General features: G+C 38.7%; 1 non-coding gene across 1 annotated transcript; it reads left to right on the forward strand.

The window, feature by feature from the left end:
* Nucleotides 1–2,838: 2,838 nt before the first annotated feature.
* trnae-cuc lies at nt 2,839–2,910 on the forward strand. Its single transcript has one exon. It is a non-coding gene; the product is annotated as a tRNA-Glu (tRNA).
* Nucleotides 2,911–6,000: the final 3,090 nt, after the last annotated feature.

Below are 6,000 nucleotides of genomic sequence, written 5' to 3' on the forward strand. Positions count from 1 at the left end.
TTTCTTGGAAGTGCACGATGAAATGTTTTACGTCCACAATTTCTGAGCAAGCCTAGTACTTTCTACACAACCAGCGCAGCTTTTCCCCCACCTCCGGACGGAAAACATCGATTAGGCTACTGTCTCGGTTCAGTTTTCACTCAAACCACCGCTGTCAATAAGAGCTTATCCAATGTAATTCTAGGAGCACAGCCTAAGGAACACAGCATTATAGTATATAATATTGATTAACACCAGCCTTATCCTTTCAAATCAGACTTTGGTGAGAGAGTTTTGTCTGGAGCTGTTTCTTGATGTTAGTATGTTTGAAGTCTGTGCCTCAGGCAATATGGCCTTTTGAATCTGTTCAGGGGTGCTGTGAATTTATTTTATGGCCTGAAAGTGCATAACCTCATGTCACGCATGCCTCAATGTCACATCTTCACTCTATTTTATTTTTACATAAAGACACTTTTATTTTTCCTGTGTTTTTACTTGCTGCCATCAGAACATTTCCTGACTGAATATATAAAACCTGTGCTCACTCAGGGGAAATTGCAGTTTTTCAATCTTTTCCTCATACCTATTCACAGCTCAGACTTGCATAGTTAAGCTGAAGTGTTACTTCACCTGCTCATTTCCCTCTGGTGTGAACCTGATTTGAACCAGCATCCCTAAAGACACAAACAATCTTCTTTAAACCTTTATGTAACTATCTTTGAAGGTTATTTATGCTGTTCATGCCATCATTTCTTTTGGCTGTTCATAAGAAAAAACAGGTGTGGTCCAGACTGAGACCAGAGTAAACTAAGTCCTATTCAAGACTGCTTTATGCAATAAACAGTTTTTAGCCATGCTAGCAGCAGGCTCTAGGGATGGCACTGTTGGTTGGTCCACCACTTTGGTGCAGACGGAAATATCTAGCTCAGAATGTTGTAAAGACCATTCTCAAATCCTACTGACTTTGGTGATCCCCTGACTTTTTCTCTAGCTTCTCTATGTTTTGAGTTAAATATCTCAAACTTTTTTAGATAGCTTGTCATGATATTTTAGCAGACACATTCATGTCCCCTTCAGATTGAATTGTTTGGTGATCCTGTTTTTTTTTCATCTAGCGCCAGCGTCAGGTCAAAATGTAATTTCCTCCCCAATACTCTGGTTTTATGACCAAATACCACAGAGGTGTTGAGCTGTACAAATCCCTCCAACATCCAGTTTATCAGAATATTAAAGACATGCACTCTTGGGTTAAAATTAATCTTTTCCCCAGCTGGTAAGAAAGCACCATGTAAGCAGGATTTAGTTGAAAATTATTATTAATATAACATGATAACAATACCTGTGATATAACAATGAAGTGAATCAAAACCAGTGCAGAGTGGATTCTATATGTACTATAATGCAATTTACTGGAACAATCCAATGCATTCATAATGTCTTACATTATATTAAATTACTTAAATGGGAAAATCTGGACAGGCTGATGTTCTCTCTGCTTGTCTGCAGGCGTCCACAGACTGTCTAGACAAATCCTGCAAATTACTGAAACACAATTCTGTAGCTTTTGTTTGTTTGTTTGTGTGTGTGTGTTGCTTTTGTAGGCAGATGACAGCAGCAGTTTGTTAGTGACCTTGAGGGACACACTGTGGTTGCTTTAGGCTGCAGCACGTATCTCTGTATGTTCATATGATGCTTCCATCTCTGTGTTTACCCGCATAGTTTACTGCAGTGGGGTTTCAAGACTGTGGCTGTATAAAATTTCAGTCTTATAATAATCAATAGCATCAGTAGCATCTGTTTAACTGTGATGAAGCGCCACATGATACAATTTATGCAAATTGCAGTTGTACTGCAGAGTTTCTAACCCTTTTTCATCTACATTGCTAAGTTCTGTGGACATTTTTTAGTGCTCATCCTTCACTGTGTTTAAGTGCAAACAATAGACCAATAAATCACACAACAAAACAAAATCAGAGAAATTATTTATGTGCACTGGAATAACTTGGCAACTAGAAAACTCACATTTGAAGACAGCAGGTCAGTAATCAAATGTATCACTTTACCCCTTCCTTATTTTTGATATACTTTGATATTATATTGTTAATTTATTTGATGTTTTAAGTTTATTATTTCTGACATATGTTTTTGACATAAATTTTTTATGCTCTGTAAATGCGCTCTGAGCAACCAAATTTTATATTTTTACTATACACATACAATATGTGTAAGAATTTCACAATAGCGACTATTTAACTCATTGTTCGTTTGTGTTTTTTACTTTGATTTAAGATTGAATTAGCCTACTTGGATACAAATAGGCTACCTCCCACGAGTAAAGAATATTCCTCTCATTCTGCCACACTGCTGTCACAGCGACACTTTCACTCTCTCGTGTCTTTGTCATGCAAATGTATGCATGTTCAACCCCATTAGAAAGCCTGCACATATCTCTAGTAACGTTAAATAGCCTACCTGTACATGGCCATGAAATCTGCTCTCACTGTCTGGTTTCTCGTTTATATGAGATTTAAGAACGGACGTTAGTGGTGAAAGCCAACAGTCTTCAGATTACTTAAGTGCAAGTGCATTTTGAAAGTTAATTTTTGGCTCTGATATTGTTTGAATTATAACCAGAAACTGTTTATTAGCTGCGAACGTCTTTAATGGACATGGAATTTGACTCAGTTAGACATTTTGAGGTAAGTTACCATCTCAATAAGTAAAACTGTTGTGTAGCGATTACAACTAAAAGCAAAGTGCACGGGCATTGCAAAAAATGTTATTTTCTATCTGCACCAATTTTATTCCGTTACTTGCTGGAACCACCGTACTTGGATTCTTCTCTGAAGGATTTATCACTCCCTGGTGGTCTAGTGGTTAGGATTCGGCGCTCTCACCGCCGCGGCCCGGGTTCGATTCCCGGTCAGGGAACACTGATTTTGTAAGGGGGTGCTCATTTGCTCCTTGCTTGGAAACTGGAGGGTCGTCGGTTCGAGTCCAACACGGATCTTTGCCAAACGTACCCCTGAGCAAGACACTGAACTCCTAACTATTTCCTGGGTGCTCACTGCTTGGTTAAACACATAGGACGCATTTACTGTGTAATTGTATGTGACAATAAAAGTTGATTTTTATTATTATCCTAAGTAGTACAACTCATTACTGACAAATAATATAGCCTCTACATGATAATATTGCGCTGGATTACAAGGTTTAAACAGGTATGAATACCTGGCACCGGCAGCGTGAGGGTTAACTGACAGGAGAAATATTCTGCCTTTCAGCATGTCTGCTCAGGCTGTAGCCAATATGATGCTCTCTGTATCTCTGAGTCTCCAGCAGCACTGAGTGGCACTCAGCAAGCCTCTGTCTGTTTCAGTAAAATCACCCCATCAGGAGGATAGAAAGCAGGACGAGGAGAGAGATAAGGAAAAAAGAGTGTGCTGACTGAGAGGGAGGGCAGGAGGTTCAGACAGCAGAGAAGTAGGACAAATTTTCGACAGAGCTGAGACAGAAGAAAAGTATGAAAATGTTGGAAATAATTGTTATTTATCAGAAAAGAATCATTAATGGTGAATGTTGAATTATTCATGCAGTTGCTGCCAGAAAAGCTAGAATACAGCCAGGACAATGGGAGTCAGAACAAAGACTCTAATGGCTGCTACATTTAAAAGATGGTAGAAAGGTGATACAACTGTTAAATATTCCATCTGAAATGCACTGAAAACGTGGTGTTAATGAAATCCAAAGGAGGCTGTGGATTTGTGCATCCTGAGTGGATTATGATAGTGAGACATAATGAAAAATTATGTCGGGTCGATACAAAAAGCATCAAGTAACTTGCAAACCACAAATGGCAAAATTTTGACCTCTAACCTTAATATAAAAGGTTGCAACATGCATTTAAAACGGGTTCTTCAAAGTCAGTTATACTTAAAAAACACACTTCTTAATGACAATGGATAAACAGTTCCAGTTTTCAACATTTTAAGACAGTCTCCATGATAAGCTAGGCTAATTGCATCCTAGCTCCAGCTCAAGATTTAAAGGAATAATTTGACCCGTCATACGTTATGCACACACATCAATGTTTTAGCTTTCAGCTTAACATACGGCTACAGCCAGCAGTATTTTAACTGCAGTAGCACGACTCAGGGACTGAAGAAATAGTTTGGCATATAACCTCCAATAAAACCACAAATTGTTGTTTTATATTTAGCTTTTATATGGATTACACAAATAAGATATAATGTGTTAATTAGTGAATTTTAGAGGTGCTAGTGGCAGATTTATGAACTTTGGGCAGAACTAGACTAGCTGCTCCCCTATTTTTCCAGTCTTTATGCTAAGCTAACCAAATCACCTTCCAGCTTTAGCTTCATACATATTAAGCTGTATAATGGATATTAATATAATTTTATTTTTTTTTACAATAAAAGTGTATAAAAAAGCATGAAATCAATGTGACAATGTGAAATGAGTCACTCGCAGAGATGAACCTGATAATGATCCCCCAAATCTGTTTTATAATGTCAAGGCAGGGACGGTGAAACAAAGCAATGCTATTGGTTGCATAATGGGAAATGTAGGATCCAATGTTTTTTTAAATCCGTCTCTCATGAGTCCCTCAACTCCTTAATGCTACTCATGCCATCATTTCTTTTGGCTGTTCACAAGGTTTAGTCAAGTAAAAAAAACAGACTGAGACAAGCGTGCAGGGTTGAGAGCATGTCTCTCTTGAGCCCCTCAACTTTATGGAAGTTCAATTCTAAAAGAGTGGAGTATTCCTTTAAGATGGAATACTATTGAAAATTGATTGTTGTAAAATGGTTAGATATTGTTTTTTATTTGTGGAACCTGTCAGCAACAGATATGCTTATACTCTTTACGTAACACTTCCAGCCAAAGAGCTGTGTGGGAGGATAGATGTGCATCAGGATCTAACTACTTATTTTAACAAACACTTGCTCATTGAACACTCAGTTCCATTTATTCTGCCAGTGCATCTTCTCCTCTGAGCTGTTTGTTTGACCCCACTAAGCTACAGTAAATGCTAAACAGTTATTATAAGTGTTTTCTTTGTATCTACCAAGCAGTCACCCAGAGAACAGCCACAGTCACAGGAATAACCTCCCAGCCAGATCCACATCAACACTGGCTCCATTCATAAAGCAGGGCCTGATCTTACATTCCCCCTGCAGTAAGTGTTCACTCTCACATTTAACCCTTATTGATTCCCACTCTGACATTCGGCCTGCATATGACAGCCTGATCAATACAAGCCCTATTGTCTCTAGATCCCCTGGAAGTTCTTCATGCATGTGTGGAGAAAGAGGACAAAAGAGATGCAGAGAAGAAAGGACATGTTTCTGTCAAACTCAAGCTGAATTCAATCTGATCTGATGTGTGTCAGAGTCTCTCTCTGCCGTCGCAACTGCAGAACTGCTGCATGGGAACAGATGTGACTGATAAGTTGACAGGCAGGATGCAGCACATTCAATCCCTCTGGCTACACTCTGATACCATCACAACTCAAAGGTGACAATTTATATTGTCTCCTAGCAACAAAACAAGAGAAATGCTCATGGACACGTGTCACACAAACAACTTGTACAAAGTGTGAATTACAGAAACGGATGCCAGGCAGGTACAGTTTGCTAATGCAATGCATTCAGACTGACCTTTGACCTGTGAAGAAAACTGAGCGGTGTGCCTGGTCTCAAAAAGCTGCAGCTCCTTGTTCAGGTCACAAACAGTCAGATCAACGTTCCAGGAACGCAAACCTGTTTAAAATAGAACAGCATTAATAATGTCTATCAATAGTCGAATATACTGTGCATTAAGCACATTTCATTCTGACAGCAGCAAATTTTAGATTTTACCTGAATCCATCACAAGGTTGTTAAGTTCAATTTAAACCACTGAAAAAGCTTTAAAGCTGATGATACATAGAGCAACTTTTAGAGCAATCGTGCAGGGCAACGTTGCCATCAATGGTAATGAGTAAAGATTACTACCGAA

This window comes from Micropterus dolomieu, linkage group LG20 (assembly GCF_021292245.1).
Source record: "Micropterus dolomieu isolate WLL.071019.BEF.003 ecotype Adirondacks linkage group LG20, ASM2129224v1, whole genome shotgun sequence".
Taxonomy (NCBI): Eukaryota; Metazoa; Chordata; class Actinopteri; order Centrarchiformes; family Centrarchidae; genus Micropterus; species Micropterus dolomieu.